The sequence below is a fragment of the Lathamus discolor genome, chromosome 3, assembly GCF_037157495.1.
Source record: "Lathamus discolor isolate bLatDis1 chromosome 3, bLatDis1.hap1, whole genome shotgun sequence".
NCBI classification, from domain to species: domain Eukaryota; kingdom Metazoa; phylum Chordata; class Aves; order Psittaciformes; family Psittacidae; genus Lathamus; species Lathamus discolor.
In genome coordinates this window covers 35702861-35721316 of record NC_088886.1, presented here as the reverse complement: position 1 = coordinate 35721316, position 18456 = coordinate 35702861, and the positions used below count along the sequence as shown (strand labels likewise).

The following is an 18456-nucleotide window of genomic DNA, read 5'->3' as shown; positions in this document are numbered from 1 at the left end:
GGGCGGTGGCAGCGGTAGTGCACCCGCGGCGGATCGCGGAGCGGCGGGTGCTGCGGCGGGGCAGGGGGAAGCGGGCGGGGGCGTGGTGGCTGTCACCCGGCCGGTGAGTGAGCGCGTTCCTGTGCTGCTGGGGCTGTATGTGCTGCGTGGCGGCGGTTCTGGTTTATTACTTGAGCGCAGCTTTTCGCTGCTCTGTTTCGGCGCGGGTGTCGGGCTGGAGGTGGCAGCTGCGCGGAGGAGCTCCTGTGCTGGAGCGTGAGGGGGCTGCTGGCCGTTAGCGGTGGCCCGGGCCGGGTTCGCGCCGCGCGGGGGCTGCCGCGGCGGTGTTCCGTTAGCGCCTCAGGGGAGGGCGGCTTCGCCCGCTGCGGCGGGGAGTGGGGGCTTTTGGGAACTGAGGTTCCTTCCCGCCGGTGGGAGAACTTCGGAGCAGGCGAAACAGAGCTCGGAACACCTGCAGGTGCTCCTTCAACTCCCGTTCTGTCTGCCGGCAGCGGCGGGGAGGAGGCGGCTGCCGCCTGCGCGGAGCCGCGGCGCCCCGCTCGTCGGCGGCCGCGCCTGAGCGGGAGTACTCGGCTTTCGAGTTAGTCTGTGGTGAGTGTTGTAGTGGGAGTTTCTGAAAACCCGTCAGTGGTGGATGGGGGATGCTGGGCAGGTCTTCGTGGCTTTTCTGGGCCGTTTCTACCAGCGGCCGTGATTTTGTGGGGTTTCTCTCGCGTGTGGCACGCTTCTCTGCCAGCTTGCTCGGTGATCTGCAGGATGCGTGCTTGTCCGCAGCGTTTGCTCTTTCGGGCGTTCAAAAAATAAACTTGTGTTTACTTAATTTTTGAGGTAATTGTGTTACCGGTGAGCTTTCAGATTTAAAGTTTTAAGTTATATTTTAAATTAGTTCAGCTGTTAAAGTGTTAACTCAGTTTTGGATTTGTATTTGTGTTAAAACTGGCTTCTTTTTTCAAATACTGAAAAGTGCTGCCTAAACTTAAGACGCGCAAATTCCAATGCGAACACGTGAATGAACGGCAAAAGTGTTAAACTTGTCAGACGTCGACTGTAACTTCCCGCAGTGCTGCAGTGGCAAAGTGGGAAGAATTCTGACGTCTGTGGGTACAGATCTTGTGCACTTATCCGTGTATGTTACCTCCACCTAGGTGAGCAAGAACGTCGGCTAGGATGAAAGAAGGAAAAGAGAAGGGCACCTGCGTTGTTACACTTTATTGTGTGCCCTGAATTTTCTCCTCTCCACACCACCTTGTTTTGTTTTAATCAGGTCTATGTGTGATCTCATATCAGATAACTCCACACCTTTTAGCATTAAAGGGCTACTGCATGGTGTGTATGAATTGTTCATTATTAATCTCCTACAATCTCAGATTTCCCATTTCCTGTTGGTTTTGATGTGATCGGTACTTTAGTATAACGGAAAATGATGCCATTCTACTTAGGTAAGAGACATTTACCAGAATTCGTAGCATAGATCGAGCCAAACATATCTAAGGTATTTTATCCTTTCAGTGAAATTAGTTTGCTTTAGCATAAATCTACAAAGCTGCAGTCCTACAGGTGCTAAAATGTAAAACAGTCTGTGTTATTCCCCTCCTTCAGTTTTGTGATACTCTCCCAGACTGTGTCTTGTGGGTTTTTTGTTGTGTTGAGGTTTTTATTGTTTGTTGGGGGGGGGGGGGGGGGGGGGATATCGTGGGGTTCTTTTCAGTTGGTTAGTCTTTTTTTTTTTTTTTTTTTTTTCTTAAAGCAGATCGGATTTGTATTTTCCTATTTTATGACCATTGTATTTTGATAATTGTGGATTGGCTTAGTGTGGTGAGGAATAATTGCTAAGGAAAGAAGAGAGGAAGTAGGAATGATTGATCTTTAGGGTATGGGTTGTCTACACGGGGCAACTGAAGAAGTAGTACAAGGTGAAGGCTTATGGCAATGTTAAGCTTGCTGCTAAATGAAGTCATGAATTCCAAAACTTAACTTAGCGAGACTGTCTATCCTGCATGTTCACATTCTCAAATTGAGTTTTAGTTTGGGTTTTCGAATTAGCTTTGACTTTGTCTCCCTGTTTACTGTTTTCAGTAAATGATTTGCTCACATGTATGTGAAAGTATTCATACTCATTGATGAAACCACACAGTATACTGTGTGTCTCTCTGCCTCCTGCATACCTTAGCTACAGTGCTGCTGCCTCCAAATGATTCAAAAATGGACTGAGATTAATGCACTTCTGAGCTGCTAAGTGATTTGCTTCCTCTGGGAGCATGCTGGTGTGGTTTTTTGTTCGTAAGACTTGTCTCGTTATCTCTTCTCATCTGTCATATGGAAGAATGTGTATACATACATATGTAGTCTAGCAGAGTTCTAAGAACACTACATTATTGCAGCAGCTCTTGAAATTTATTCTGTAGATGTAAATGTCATGTTTATGCACAGTTTAATTTGTCTTCTAATCTTACCTGTTTCAAAATGTAGTAGTGGACAGGGGTTAGTGCTGGTAGGCTTCTTCACATCAAGATCTAGCTACTTTTAACTCACTAAAGACCTTTTCAACTAACAGATCTATTTTTTTTTTCCATTTTCCTCTTCAAAATTTCAAATTTGTTTTTTGGTTGCTCATCATCCATGAAGACGCATTTTTTGTCATGGCTGAATACCTTTTAAAATTATTTCTGACAGTCCACGTTCTGTGTAGGCAGTACCTTATCCTGTCTTTGTAAAACACAAGCTGAATACAAATTAATATAGGGTACATCTGTCTTATACAGAGTCTTTAGGCTGTCCTCAATTAATGTTTTGTGTTCAAAAATAATGTTAAAAATTGATGTGTAAGCATGGCTTTAAAAAGTCTGGTTTTCTTTTTATACACTTGCATATCAGTATATCTGGTTGCACATCAGTATAATGGACAGATGGTAGGGAAAGACATCTATATAGTCAATCGCGAATAGTGAGAATTCTATATTTTTATTCAAATAAATTAAAGACCATTGGAGGAAAGTTAAATTTGGAAACATCTTTTAAATTCTTGAGTTTAATTCATGTCTTTTGCGTACTGGCTGTCTTGTGAACTGGATGACAAAAGGTATCGGAACTTGGTGGGGGGAAGATACAATGTAATGTATTCCTGCCGGAGAGAAGGAAATACTTGCTGAATTGTGAATTGTTGACTTGACAGAACCCCTTTTTCTTTAAATGTAAAATTGTGCTGGGTATAATGATGCTGCCCATTTCATGACAAAAAAAGATAATACCGCGATTCAATAATAACTGTGAAGTTTTGGACTTAATTTCCCACTTGGTATTTAAAGCAGTACAAAATGACAGGGATGTAAGTAACTTGCATCAGTCACGGTAGTAATATTTTTTTTATATATAGTGTAAATACCTTAATACAGTCATTAGTAAGGGGATCTGTGTTGGAGAAGATCTCTTAACACCACCATACTCTGAGAATTCAAGTAGGATGAATTTCTACATGAAATACCTTAAGTTGCCTGACTTCACTGTAGAACGTTATATCATCTCTCTTCACTTTCCCTCCCCTAAATACTATTTCTAAAACCATAATTGCATATCGCACTAAATATAAATGTAGATAAGATAATCTGTGTGTTTGCTAATCGGTAAAGCTACACAACATTATCATTTTAAAACCAAAAGCTTAATTTTTTATTTTTTTTCTATTAGTCTTGTACACATGCATACATTCAGCTTCTGTTGATGCTTCAGCCTATCCAAAGTCAGATTCGTGCTGGAAGTTGTTAGGTAACACTGCATTTGGAAGCACAAACCCTCCTTGTAGCATGGTCACTGCCTGGCCTCATTTGGGTATGCAACAGTACCGTTCTGTTCTCCTTTTTGGTGTTTTTTGAGTAGTGCTGAATAGCATCTCGTTTGCTGGCCTTAATGTATGCATGATAAAGAATTTGTGGTATGTGGTATGATTAAAATACCAACTGTAAGGTCATGTTCTGCTTTGTTTAGTATGCTTCAAAGTGAATGATTATGCAAACTGCAGACTGTGGCTAATGTGATAAAAGCTTTGTGAGTTATCTGCGTCCTTTTTGGTCTTTTAGAGTCATTGCAAAGCAGCTGTAGCTATGAGATGGGAGAAGAGAAAATTTCCTATTGATACAAGCTAATGAGTTAAATATGCATCTGCCTTTAGGTTAATAAGATTTGACCTCCTGTGTTGCAAAGGATTTTTTGTTTAGTTGAGTGTTTAAATATTATAATTCTTGAGAAATACTTTTTTAGACCTTGAGACTATTCTTTTGAGAAGAATCATTAATAGCAAGTAACATACTGTCTAGAAGAAGACAGTTAAAACCATGTGGCTGTGTTCAGTTTTAACCAAATAACTAGCCTATTAATTGAAACATATTTCCACTGATTTATGTAATTGAGCCCTGCAGTCTTTCACCATTACCATTACATCTAAACAAATAATTACTTAATGATGTAAACAATTTCTCATGTGCTGTGTGTCTGACAATTCTAAACCTATGATGACTTACTGAAGCTAATGGACATTTGCTGCTTCTAGGAAGATTAATTTTGTCAGAATTGAAACGGAAATTGTGCTATGTGTGCAGTGGGATTTCTTAAATACACAAAAATAGGCACTTGTTAAGAGTGATTTCTCCAAACCTTGGAAAGACTTCAATTCCCATGCTTTTCTGTTTTCATCTATTTTTGTCATCCATGTTCCTGTATGAGCTGTGGGCCTGGGGATAAAGACAGGCCAAGATAATTTGGGCTGTTCAGCCTGGAAGAAAGAGGGCTTTACAGAGACCTTGTAGCAGCCTTCCAGTATCTGAAGGGGGCCTACTCAGATGCTGGAGAGGGATGCTTCATCAGGGACTGTAGCGACAGGACAAGAGGTAATGGCTTCAAATTTAAACAGGGGAAGTTTAGGTTAGATAAAAGGAATAAATTCTTTACTGTGAGAGTGGCGAGGCATTGGAACAGGTTGTCCAAGGAAGTTTGGAATGCTTCATAGCTGACTCTGTTTAAGGACAGGTTGGATAGGGCCTTGAGCAGCCTGATCTAGTGTGAGGGGTCTCTGTCCATGTCAGGGGGGTTAGAAGAAGATGATCTTAAGGTCCTTTCTAAACTTAACTATTCTGTGACTTCCTCATCTGCAAAGGGAGAACTATAATTACCTTTCTAACTTTTTTTGAATAACATATTTAAGATTTTGTTTTGCTTTTGGAATTCTGACTGAATTCTGAGAATTTTGCTCAGACATCACAGGAAAACAAATGCTTTAGTTGCCCTTTCAATAAGGTAATATGCCCGAACTACACTAGCTGCATTTTGCATCTGGTACCTTTTGAGCAACAATGTCATTCTAGCTCTTGGTTCTCTTGTCGATGTTTGGAGTAAGCTGGAGAGCTTGAGCATCTACTTTTCAACATGGTTTTTAACTGATCATGTCATGGCAAGATAATGTTAGGAGCATGAATACTTAATCAAAGACAGCCCGTCTGAACTCTTCATAATCACTTAGACAGTGGAGATTGCCTCCTTCTTTGGCAGTATAGCAAAATGTCGTTTTCCAGTCACTGTAACTATGTCTGTGGTAACATTCACTGCCCCAGTTTTTCCCCATACATCTCAGTTATGTAATTTGTGGCTAGAAAGAAAATAGGTTTAAAGATTTCTTACTTTTTTTTTTTTTTTCATTTGGTACACTAAAACTGCCCTTTTGAATGCTTTTCTTTCCACGTTTAAATTTAAGCAGTTCTTGGAGCACTTAATTATTGTGTACTTCACATAGCAATTTGAGTTCACTGAAGCAGCTCATGTTTTGTTTCTTGGGTGTCTTTTTCGAAAAGAAGCATTTGGTCTAGTTTCTGTATGCATTTAAAGCTATTAATCAAAACCTAAGACAACACACACAGCCTATTGTAGCATCAGGTTTTCAACTTGAGATCCTGTTGATGTAAGGAAAAATGCCTAGGTACATACCCAAATTTCTAAGTATATGTAAAGTCTGTAAGTGAATGATAACCTTTTCATCTGCAAAGAGAAATATGAGAAGTGGGAGGAAAAAGAGAGGGAAGCCAAGTTATTTTTACTGTAAATATGTCAGTTTATTGACTTGAAATTTCAGATTTATTCAAAAAAGCAGGAGGAGGAAACAGTAATGTCTGCCAAAAACAAAGTAATTAGTGGGAGTGGAAAGATGTCTAATGATTCTCACAAGTACTAAAGAGGAATAAACTAGTCTCTTATTAAACTGGATATGGACTTTTAAAACACTGTAGTAATTCTGTTTTGTCTTTAAAAGCATGTGCACTTACATATGGTGAATAAAAACCTCTTCATTAAAGTAACATTGTTTGTTCACAGTAATGTTAAAGGCAGCAGGTGTTTTTCATAGTAAAAAATCAAAGCTGACTCCACACTTCTGAAATAAAGGTTCAGATAATATTTGACAAACTTGATGTTTTAGTTGAAGATGACGGAAGAGACTTTTAATTTAAAATTTAAATGTGCTTGCTACACCTCCAATGTCTAGTGTGAAAAATAAGATGTTGCTTCATGACTACATTCACTATGGAAACATCTTTTTCCCTTGTCCTGTGACTCTGGCTATGATTAGTCTAGTCACAGAATGCACAAACATGTCTGTTCTCCCAGGTCTTTCTATCCAAAGAAGCTATTAGTGAAGGTCTATGATCTTATTTTCATCCTGCAGTAATGTTGACTTCTAAGTATCATGGGTGGTGAATATGTGTTGTCCATAACCCATAGTAGTGAAAAAGGTGTTTTGCCTTTGCCTTAGGTTATTCGTCTGTATCGGAACTGGGCCTTCTCTATTCATCTGCTCGCTTGTTTTATCTGTCTCCCTCAGTGCCCAGCCCTCACCATAAGATCTCCTTGCTCATCATGCTCTAGCGTTTCCTCTGCTGTGCCCATGGTGCTCTGTGCTCCTGCGGTGTGTACATATGGATCTTTGCTTCTTTTAATCTCCAGGAGACATTGCCTGCCTCCTTACTTCTGCTGTCTGAATATGCCATTCCAAGGAAGTAGAACTGTGAGAAGTAACAATTGTGGCTTTCTGTTTTGAAGTAAGCCATAGTTCTATTGCTACCAGATCAAACAGTAGTCTGTGAAATATCCCACCCCACATGAACTTGTCCAGAAGTGGTTTGGGTTTGGTTTTGTGGTTTGTCTGGTAGGTTTTTTTATGTTGTTGTTTGTGTTGGGTTTTTTGGAGGCTTGTTTGGTTGATTGTTTGTTTTAAGCCAGAGACAAGAGAATGGCTAATATAGAACTTCCCTCATTTCCCCCGCCTGTCATGTGACAACCTCAGGTGGCTCAGGTGTGTAAAGAGCATGTCTAAATAGGTATCGAGAATTCCGTAAGACCTGAGGTAACACTCCTAATAGAAGGGTAATGACCAGACAGGAGACTAATCAGCCTGAAACAATGTATGTGGTGCTTTGTAGCTCTAACTGTTCTGGTTCTTCCTGGGGACAGGTTCTGAAGTGTCATGTGCCATGCATGCCTGAATGCAGCTCCTCAATTCACTCTCACCTGTATGGTCATTGCATGCAACAACTATACTTGTTCTCAATTTGCTGTAAGAGAGTGCCTTTGATTAGTTCTGCCCAGCATCTCTGAGGCATAACAAATGCCATGGTAGCATAAAAATATGTGTGGATTTTAGAGCTTTTTGGAGACTCCACTTCGCAAAAGCTACTTGGATCATCTGTAGCTGGCAGTTTCATCTGCTCTCCCTACCTTGCATGTGTTGAAAGAAAGCAGGATATTAGATTTAAAAGTAGATACCAAGAAAAACAAATATCAGAAAAACAAGCAAGCAGGAATGTCTAATTACGGGGCATATAGAGCAGCACGGCATACACAGATGATGCCTATGGAAGTAAGAAACAAATTGACTGAAAGTAGATATATTTTGAGGGGATGATATGCATGAAGTGAAAAAATGCCATTGGTAATCTTTCATACATGAATGCAAGGGAGGAAAATGTACATACAGTATCAGAACTTAGTACATTTGTAAATTTGAAATAACTGATAGCAGGTCTCCATATATGAAATCACAGCAAAACAGCCTTCAGCCTCAAGATCTGAAGCTTTCACTCAGTCACAGTGAAAATAAGTTCTTGAAGTAATGGAAGCATATTTCTCAATGACAACACTTAGATATATTGTCTTTGGAAGTAGAAAGCGACATGTATTCAAGTCTGCATATAAAAATTGTTACAAGGAACTTGGTCTTAAACAGTATCATCTTCACCTGTAGTAAAAAACATGCGGAGGCACATGTGTGATAATATGAGTTCCCACAGTTTGTTATTTCAGGATGGATAGAGTCTAATTGAATTGATATTTACTATCCTTTCCTATCCTTATCTATGTAAATAGCGTATCTTTGAATTATTACTTAATTCCTTAATTAAAAGGCTTTAGAAAAATATTGCCAAAGCACTAAGAAACAAGGGCAAAATTAATTTTTGCTTTCAAAAACTCTAGGATTGTCTTGGGAGCTCAGAGAGGGTAACACCAATGAATAAAACAGTTTTAAAGAAATAAGGAAAAAACCTTACTTGGTTTTAGATCCTTTGATAGTGGACAAGTCATTTAATCTATACTTAACCTGTATTTTTCCATCAGACTCTTCCTACTCATAAAATAAAATCCAGTGATGAGTGTGTCATCGGACTATTAGTTTGTTAAAAAGTGAAGGTCTATTTGAATGTGATTAATACTTTTAACAACCTTAATGTATTGTGTATAAGCCATATAAGCAACTAGGTGGTCACATCATTCATCAGGCATGGCAGTCTGTGCTATCCTGGAGCAGCTTGGTATAGATTTTTAGACATATTGGATCATTCATATTACTTTAAGGGTAAATGGTAACATTTATCATAGACTTCCCATTTTTATTTTGTGAATATTTCAATACAGTATTTTTATGCTTAAAGGGAGTAGATCAGAAGTCAGTCTGCTCAAGAAAAATAGCAATTTTGAACTACTTTGCAGAGCTCGCTTGAGTCAATGTGCTCTTGCTTGTTCACTTTAAATATTGATTATAGAGACTACTGAAGATTTTTTTGCGTATTTAAATTGCTACTAGTTTTATTTTCTTAGGTTTTACCTGGTTGACTAGGGAAATAATTTTCTTTTTTTCTGACTATCTTCTACATCATACAAAATACAGTTAATTAAGTCATGCTATGCTTTCTCCCTAGACTCAAAAGTATAATGTTCAGCTGGCCAACGTGCATGAATCATTAATTTAGAAGGCAAGCTGTGGTAATTGGTGTCTTAATGCAAGCAGTGGAAATGCTTAGGGAAATCACTCTTTTTAGCACATTTTTTTTTTCCTTTTTTTAGTTGTTTTACTATATTTCTAGGCCTGAGTAGTGTTTGGTTATGGCTGTAAAACAGAATCACCTGAGATTAACTGTTTCTGTGGGAATGTGATTGGGGTTTTTTTCTTGGTTTTAAGTAGAAAGCTGAATATTTTAATTCTGAAAAAAATATGGAATTTTAATACTTAATCTTGGGCTAATATGCATGCGTGCAGTTTTCATGTGTGCAAAATATGATAGAATTAAAGCCTTTCTGTTTACCTTAATGGGTTTTGGGCTGTAAGTACATTGTACTGTGATGTCCTCTGTTCCACAGTGGAAACTTCTTAAATACTTAATTCTGTGTTCAGTAACTCAAATGCAAAGTGGGCCACTTCTACCCATAGTGTTTAAAATTTAACAGTTCTGAAAATGAGCAAGGATACTTTTTTGTGTGTTTTTGGTGGGGTGGGTGGGTTGGATTTTTTGTATGTCTTTTGTGGTTTGGGTTTTAATTTACTGGTTTAGGTGTTTGTATTGGGGTCTGGTTTTCTTAATGTTTTGGTTTGGGGCTGGTTTTGTTGTTGTTTGCTTGGGTGGGTTTTTTTGTGTGGTATTTTTTGTTTGTGTTGGCTTGTTTGTTTGTTTTCACTTCCAGAAATCCAGCCCTAAATTTCGACATTGTATACAAGAAAAAAAGAGAACATGTTCACAGTAAACAGGCATTTGAGCTATATTCAAATAGACTTTGCCATCTTTGTTAAATTTTATAAAATATGAGAAGTATAATACTGTTCATAGCTTCAGTTACTTAAAAAATGGTAATCTCAACTTTTATGAAGTGAGACCAACCATGTTTATTAATATTTCCTGCAGGCATACAGTGACTTTGCCCTGGGACACTAAATGCCTAATTGGGTTGTGTGATTAACTTTATTCCCCTCATGGATTGAGCTGCTAAACATGCAAAATTTTCTGAGTAGCTCAAAATAGTTCTGCAATATTTGTTCAAGCCTAAGTGAAAAAAATTATCAATTTTCAGGCCTTTTAAATAAAAAAAAAAAAAAGATTCATAGTGAACAGAACTTGATTCCTAGTGGGGCTTATATGCAAGCCATAAAACTCATAAAACAGTGACTACTTCCGTTTCATACCTGACACGGTGCAGAGATTTGAGCCTTACTTGCCAGCTTTACCAAAGAATCCTAAAATTACTGAACCAAAAGAGATTTTGAGATGTACCTTTATCTCTTTTCCCTTAATAGTTGTTTCATTTTGCATAGAACATAGATTAAGCGCATGTTTATATAGTCTCTTCCTCTGGCTTTCCCTCTCATGCATCTTCCATGTGAGAACACTCCATTCATTAAAGTCCTTCTCAGCATTGTTTTTCAGTATTTAAGAGGTACATAGTTTAATGGCTCTTAAAATTGGGCCATAAAATGTGTATGGGTAGAGATGTGTGTGTGTATGTATGCCTGTATGTATACGTTTAACATACATACCTGTATGTTATGTTCCGTTTTTCAGAATGTGGATAATGGAGAAAATGTGTGCTGCATAGGAGGAACTTTGAAACTCACTCCTCTAGTTCATCTACTTTTCCAAGTTACAGTCAGCACTCTCCTGACTGCTGACATGCTTGTCTAAGCTTCTCAAAGCAATATAGTGGATATGGGTAAATCTAGAGACCTCCCCAAGCAGCTTGTTCCAAAGCTTCATTGTCTTTGCCAGCAAAATGCTGTCACTAGAAGTCCAGCCTGACATTTTGTCACTACAATCTGAGACATTTCTTGTCCCATCCACTATGTGTACACAATCAGAATAGTATTTTAATTTCTTTTCTTTGTTGTCCCTGCATCATTGATATCTAAGAGACTGAAATAAAACATCCCCCAATGGCAAAATTTGAGCTTTTAAATCCACATTGCTTTCATACGTGGCTTCCTTAACTGTCATCATTGTTATTCCTGTTAAAAAATAAGCATCTGATTAAAGAATTCATAGCTGGACTGGTGTCGCAGTCAAGTTTAGGAGAAGATTACTTAGAAAATACTTTTGGTTTTTGAAAGATACTGTTTGAGAACATAAGCTTTTATTTCACAGTAACCAGCTTGACCTCTGACAATTCATTAGCAATATCATAAAGACACTGAGACATCCACCATTTGATTGGGACATTACAGGGAAAAGTTTCTGGTATGCATTCCTGGATAAAGGAATCCCAGCAATTGCTGGAGTAGCAAGTTGCTTATGTCAAACAGCAGGTGAATATGGTTGCCGTTTTCTTCCTGAAACAATTCAGCAAAAAGGTGGTGGTGAGACCTGTGAAAATCTGAAAAACCTGAGGCGTTCAAGGTCGTTAGTGCTATAATTTGGTAATGTCATGATGTGACTCCTTAGGAACAGGTTAAACTCGTAAAACCCTTAAAACAGGTACAAGGAAATTGTTGTTTAAAAAAGCCACAGTAAATAATTTTTTCCTAATGCAGACTCACTGACTGGGATTGTAAGCAGTGTTAGGGAGGTGTAAGAGGTTAGGGATCAGCTGTGGCCATTCAGGCTTGTAATTACAGCTGTGATAAGTGTGTTTTCAAGTCTTGCTGTACTGAGAGTTTTCTTAATCCATTATTTTACTAGGCCTTTCTTCGCCCCTCCTAGTACATTGTAATAATTCCTGAAACCCTATGAATCATGGAAAAACAAATGTTAGTCTATTAATTTCTGGTGATGTAGAGACATAAATTTGAGTCTTACCTAGGCAAGTGCGTGGTTATGTCTGACATCATTAATGATGAGTAGGTGCAGTATGCAATCCAATATTACAACTCTATACAACCAGAATATTTAAAGTCTAGCTTTTTAATTTATCATTGGGGCAAAAAAGATGTAGTGAACTTGTAGCACATTATTATTAATAGTCTTGGTTGATGCAGACTTTGGAAGCTGGAAAAGACATGTCCCATGTTTAATGTTTGCTGCAGTTGGCTTCCCTATATTTTTTATGAAAACAAGGATGAAGCTGATTTCTCAGCTGATTAGTTTGCTCTTTAACTCATGCAGAAATCCATGCTATTGAATGTCAAACAGGATTGGACACTTGATACAATTGAACTGCTTACACCTGTGCACAGGCCAGTTTCAAACAAATCTGTGAGCATTACTCTTCAGTTAAAGAAAGCCTGTATATTCTGCCTTGAATGAACAAAGAAGCATGCTTAAAAAGAACTTCAGATGGATAATTTAATACTTTAAGTGATGTTTTCCTTTTAAATTCTACCACCACGCCTACTTTTCTCCCTTTAAGAGCTAGGCTAGCCATAATTTTGAACAGTAGCTCATGTATCACAGTGATACACTTCCTGATTATGAGACAGAGAGGTGGCTGCAGTATGCAGTCTAGTTTCTGCAAGGTGTACAGCTGATCTCAGTGTGCTCCTTCAAGGATTAACATGCGATTAGAGATCAGCATTTGCCCATTTACACATTGGGGTAATGTTATGTGGTGAATGACTAAAAAAATGTGCATGTTTTGGTCAACATTTCTCATACAGCTGCACCAGCTTCAGGAGGTCTGAAGGAGGCAAGCATCCTGGTTGATTGTTGGCTAATGAGTTAGATGCTGAGATATACTGATGGAAAATCTTTCCTGCTGTGGCTGTGTTAATGGACCTGGTTGGCACAAACTAGGTGTAAATTCCTTGCTTTGAGGTACAGCTGTCCATCTTGCTTATTTAGCAGCTTAATTTAGATGTAACAATTGGATAACCTGTGGAAAGCTTGAAAACTGGGATCTTAGAAAGGCACAGGAATGCAGGTTAGCTTATTTGGTTTCCAAAGCCACGCTTATTAAAAAGATTAACCTAATTTTTAATAAGAATGTATATATTACCCATCAGTGTAAAATCTTAGGAGTGCATGACTCATAGCTTATAATACAAAAAATGGGGTAGTATTATACTATTGCTAACAAAAGGTAGAATTAATATCAACTTACTACAGGAAATCGTAGAGGAAACACCTAAGACTTGCTGGAAAACAGGTAGTCTCTTTTTGGGAGGGGGACACAATGAGGTTTCAACCCTTATTTTTCATCCTGGGTGGGGGAAATGACTTGATTACTTTCCATAAGGTATTGGAGTTTTTGAATGATAAAAACCTATTCAAAAAGTTTAAAAGAAAACCAAGCCAAAACCAAATCCCCACAAAACAAAACCAACCACAAAAAAAAAAATAATCTGACCCCCCCTCTGTACAACATACCACAAATGTGTTCATACAGCCACAGGGGGATTGTGTAGATGCGATCCAGTGACTGACAAGTGGACTGTTTCTTTGGTGCTTCATGATTGCTCCTGTTCATGTGAATTGCTTTAGCATTTAGAATCAGATCTAACAGGATACAAACTTCTCTGGGTGGGAGAATAAGCAAGATTATGACGAATTCAGCTCCCTACATGTGGTGTTTTAATGGCTCATCATTGAGTGGATACTTGAAACAGCATCATTTCTTATAAACACAAACCAATGAAGCTTGAACAGTGACCTGCAGAAGTGTGCTTCAAGCCCACATTCCACTGTCTAGGCACAGCTTGAATACTGGACTCTGAACTGAGCTGTTTTGTCCATGGTGAGCCAAGAGGGATATATCAACAGCTACAGGTCTCCGAGGCCACAGTAGACAAAAGTATTAGAAGAAAAATGTGAATATTCGTTACAAGTGAAATGAGTCTTGTTTTTTGTCTCTGAGGAAGCTATATTTCTTTGGTTGTTGAATATCTTCTCTTGTAGATAAAATAACTGCACAGCGGGGGCTCTTTTTTTTTTTTTTCTTCTCTGCCTTTCTTTTTCTGACTTTCCTATTTATCCCTTGAAACTGCTGCTGTTCCAAATATTCTCTCTGAACAATTTCAATAACACACGCAAGGAGCTGAGGTTGCTTCTTGTCTTTCTACCCTGCCAGCTCATCCGGTTTGAACAGTATGAGGCTACTACTGTTTCCTTTTTTTTTGCCTTAAACTGCCAAGTTGATGGATGCTTATGAAGAAGCAAGGAGGAGGAAGGACTTGAACGATGATGTCGAGAAAATGTGAGGATTTTGGTGTCAATCCTATACACTAGGTCACACTAGCTGGTTTTTCCTCCTGTGCAGACATGGTGTGAGCTGATCAATTGCCTGTGTTGGTGTCTGTAATCAGTGTTAAATTTTTCTCTGATACAGATTTTGATGAAATATACTTGCCTATTGACTCCATTTTGCTGGTTCAGGACTAAACACTGAGCCTTGTTTTTCATCCTTTTGTGTCTGAAGTTTTTGTGGAAGCCCAGCTTTACAGGCTGTTTTCATTTTGATTTTTGCATCAACTGTGGCTCTGTTGGTCAGGCTAAGCACACTTGCCAAAACAGCTCTTTCAACTGGTGTCAAAACGAATCTTTCACCAGTCCTGTCCAACTTCAGCTGCTGTGCCAGGACAGCTCTATTAACTGCTGGTAATGGCCTGGCCAGCTCTGCCAGCATGGTCCCCTGGCCAGCTCCAGGGCAGCTGCCAATGTGGAAGGTGCCAGGGCTGCCCGGGTGGCTGGGGAGCTCTGCTGGCATACTGCTGTGCTCGGGAGCTGGTGTGGGCCAGCGTTTAATACCATTCTGTTGCTGGCTGTCAGGACTATGGCTGTCATGACAGTTTGTCTGATATATGCAGTTATTTCTGAGAGTAATTGTAGCTGCCTGGAAGCTCACCAATGGCTGCAGCTGCTGCAGTCTTGCATCTTCTGTGTAGAAATGGACTATGAAGCTGAAAAGTGTTAGAGAACCAAGGTCTGTCACAAATAACAAACCTTGCAATTATGAATTGCCATTTGCAATTAATCAGGGTATGATATCTACTTTAAATGCTGGAGTTAATTGTTATTTCTTTTTCTAAAGTAATCTATATATCTTATTACTGTACTGTAAGAAACTAATTCTGATCTAAGTAGTGTTAATGTAAGTGAATAATAGCTCTCCTGGCAATAGTGACAATCCCCAAATGTAAATGCAGCCCAGTGTCAACTGCAACTCTGAAGCCAATATTGTTTTGTAGGAAAGCAAGCTGTTTCGTATATTACACTTGCATTCAGCTTATGAAGTGATAGACTCCTTTTCTGAAATCCTGATACATTTTAATTTACTTTCTTCATCTTCTTGACATACTTATACTATAGCCTGATCATTTTTTTTCTTCTAAAGTCCTTGCAAAGGAAGATGAACAATGGACTGAAAAATTTAACTTCTGCTTTGAACTTTGGAAATACTGTTTCAGAGCTAATATATACCTTGTCTATTTAGTTATTCTAGGATGATTTAAAACCTATCATTCTTCATTGCATTTTGTTAAAGACATTTATAAATTTTCCTGAGCTGGCTGGTAGGCTTTTGAAATGCATTCATCAAGTCTCTTCCAAAGAGGCACAATTCTAAGGTACCTGTGATGCAGTATTCCTGATTCCTGCCTGCCAATCACTGAATAGCAAAGGGCTTCTGGTTTTGTTTATACCTAAGTAGTTGCATCCTTTCATCCTTCAACTTTTGAAGATTTAAAATTGGCTGTAAGAGCTTGTATAATGCCAGGCAAACTATATAGTCTTAATGTTTCATATCTCAAGTGAGTTCATGATAAATATGGAGTTGCAAAAAAGTGTATGGCACTTAAAATGTTGTTCCAAATTCATTTGCTGTAAATGCTTTCACAAAATGTATTATTAATATTTTTTTGGTTCGGCTGAAACTGCAGCATAATGCCTTACAGCAATATCTGTGACATAAGTGACAGCTTTCATCACTTATAAAACTATGCTTCAGTACATGCAGTAACGTCGCCTTTAGACTTAAACTCCAATGATTGCATCTGGCAGTTGCATATGGTGAAACTTAGCTACTGCCCTTTTAATTAAATTATACTTGGGAGCTTGCTGATCAACTAAATCTCACTGTAAGATAACAGAAATGTGACTTATTGTAAGCAAGAGAATTTGCAGTACATGCATGAGCAGGCAAGAAATTATTCTTGCATCTAAAGTAACTGATCGCATTGTGCCAACTCTGCTGCTTCTGATAGAAAATGACTTCTACAGAATTGGATCACACCGTTCCTTTCCCAAACAGCCCTAAGGAGATCTGAGGGAGGAAAAATAATGCTACTGTCACATTTAGGATATCTTCACTTCATGGCTGCACTGTGAGTGGAGTACTGTGTTGGCCTTTTCGCTGAAAATTAAAAAAAATAAATCCAAAAGTGGAGCTTGTCAGAATTGGTTCTTGTGAGCTTCTAAGACCAAACTTCACCTTCTGTGTCTACACATTGTCCTTCCATAGTAAAATCAGGTCAACATCTTCACCACAAGACCAACATGCATGAAGGTGACCTCATTGAGTAGTGTACAGGACTGACAACCAGTAAACCAACAAAACAAACAGTGGTCTGTGTCAGATTGAACTGCTTATATGGAACTTCACAGGTAGGACCCCCCTTTTGATCTACTGAAGATACTTCAATCTCTAGCCTAGAAGGTCTTCCTAGTCAGGCTTTGTCACCTTTCAGAAGGGCCACGTGTATCCCCAGTTTGAGCCTTTACCCCAAATTCTATAGTACTTAAAATTTTCTCCTTTGCAAAGCTTGTTTGGCTTGTGTTTTCTTATTTATAGCTTTTGCTTTGTGGGGCACATTGTAGCTGTCACAAATAAAAATACTCTGCCAAACGATTTCTAGAATTTCTTCTTCTAGACAGAAGAAAACATCTAAATACTAATTTGTCAAAATCAAATTTGCAAGATTTGCTGCAACAAGGCTATTCAGAGGTTCACAGGAATAATAACACACTCATTTACTTAAGGGAAATTCAGCATTCACCAAAAATGTTAGACTGACCATCCTGAGGAGTTAAACCGCCGCTTTGTAATGCTGCAAAGATGTAGCAACTACAGTGGCCTTCAGAGCCATCTCATTTGTGTGTCTTTTCCTTGAAAACTGCAGCATGGGGTAGGAAGGCAGCACCGTGGAGTGTGTATATATATATTTATTTATTCATTTAATTTTTTTTTTACCATGAAAAATTTGTGGCAATAAATTTTGTGGTCAGCGATTTTCATAGGATTTGTCCCAGAATTTCTGTCTTCTTTTAATTCGGTTTATAAAACATGATGTGGTCTAAGCAGCTGTCTAACTTTACAGATTGCCATGTCTGTCTAGCAGTTGGTGAGCAGCAGTAAGCCCCATCTGACCTCCAAGCACAAACTGGATATATTGTACTTTTAGCTGGCCCCCCCTTCTGCTGCCAGTGCTACAGGAGCACAGAGTCCCTAGGGCATGTGACCATGACACATGTGAGGGCTTTAAGACAGGGGAGATTCAAATTATATGCTAGGAAAAAATTCTTCCCTATGAGGGTGCTGAGGCACTGGAACAGGTTGCCAAGAAGTTTTGGTTGCCCTGTCCTTGGAAGTGTTCAAGGCCAGGTTGGATGGGACCTTGAGCAATTCAGCCTAGTGGAAGGCGTCTGCCTGTGGCAAGAAGGTTGCAACTAGATGATCCTAAAGGTCCCTTGCATTAGAAGCCATTCTGTGATTCTAAGAAACAAATAGAAAAATTTTATGTGAGCTACAGTAGTAGTTTTTTGAAATAAGATCATCTTTTCTTAGTTGTCTAGGCATGATTTTAAATGTTAAAGGATATTCAAATTTAAGTATTTTGGACATGGCTTCTTGGCATCTCTTTTTATTTTTTAATTGGAGCTGAGGGATTATGCTCGAGGAAGCTCAATTAAGACAACTTTGGCTTGCATAATTACCTCAGCAGGTTAGTGACTCCATGCCAAGCTCCATGAAAGTTTAAAAACACTTGGGACTCAATGGTAGAAATTGTCAACATGCAAGTTTTCAGCATACCATTTTTCTTTCAGGTTTTCTCAAAGCTGCTGGCATTATGGGGTCATTTTAAAAGATATGAATGAAGACTCCTGAGGGGCATGCCTTGCTGTATATTGGAAAGCAGAGTATGGTCCAAAGACTCTTCTTTGTTGTAGTCGCTATGTGCTAGAGGTTTACGTACCCCAATATTTTATATGTTGTTACGGTTCTGCTTTCTAATGA

At 38.8% G+C, this 18456-nt stretch overlaps 1 protein-coding gene across 1 annotated transcript in view; it reads left to right on the top strand.

Annotated features, from left to right (window-relative positions):
• Nucleotides 1-15: 15 nt before the first annotated feature.
• The window catches only part of SERPINI1 (serpin family I member 1), a 51015-nt gene continuing 32574 nt past the window's right edge, over nucleotides 16-18456 (top strand). The window contains exon 1 of the mRNA XM_065674629.1: nucleotides 16-103. The gene's annotated coding sequence lies outside the window, so the exon portion shown is untranslated. The remainder of the gene's footprint in view (nucleotides 104-18456) is intronic.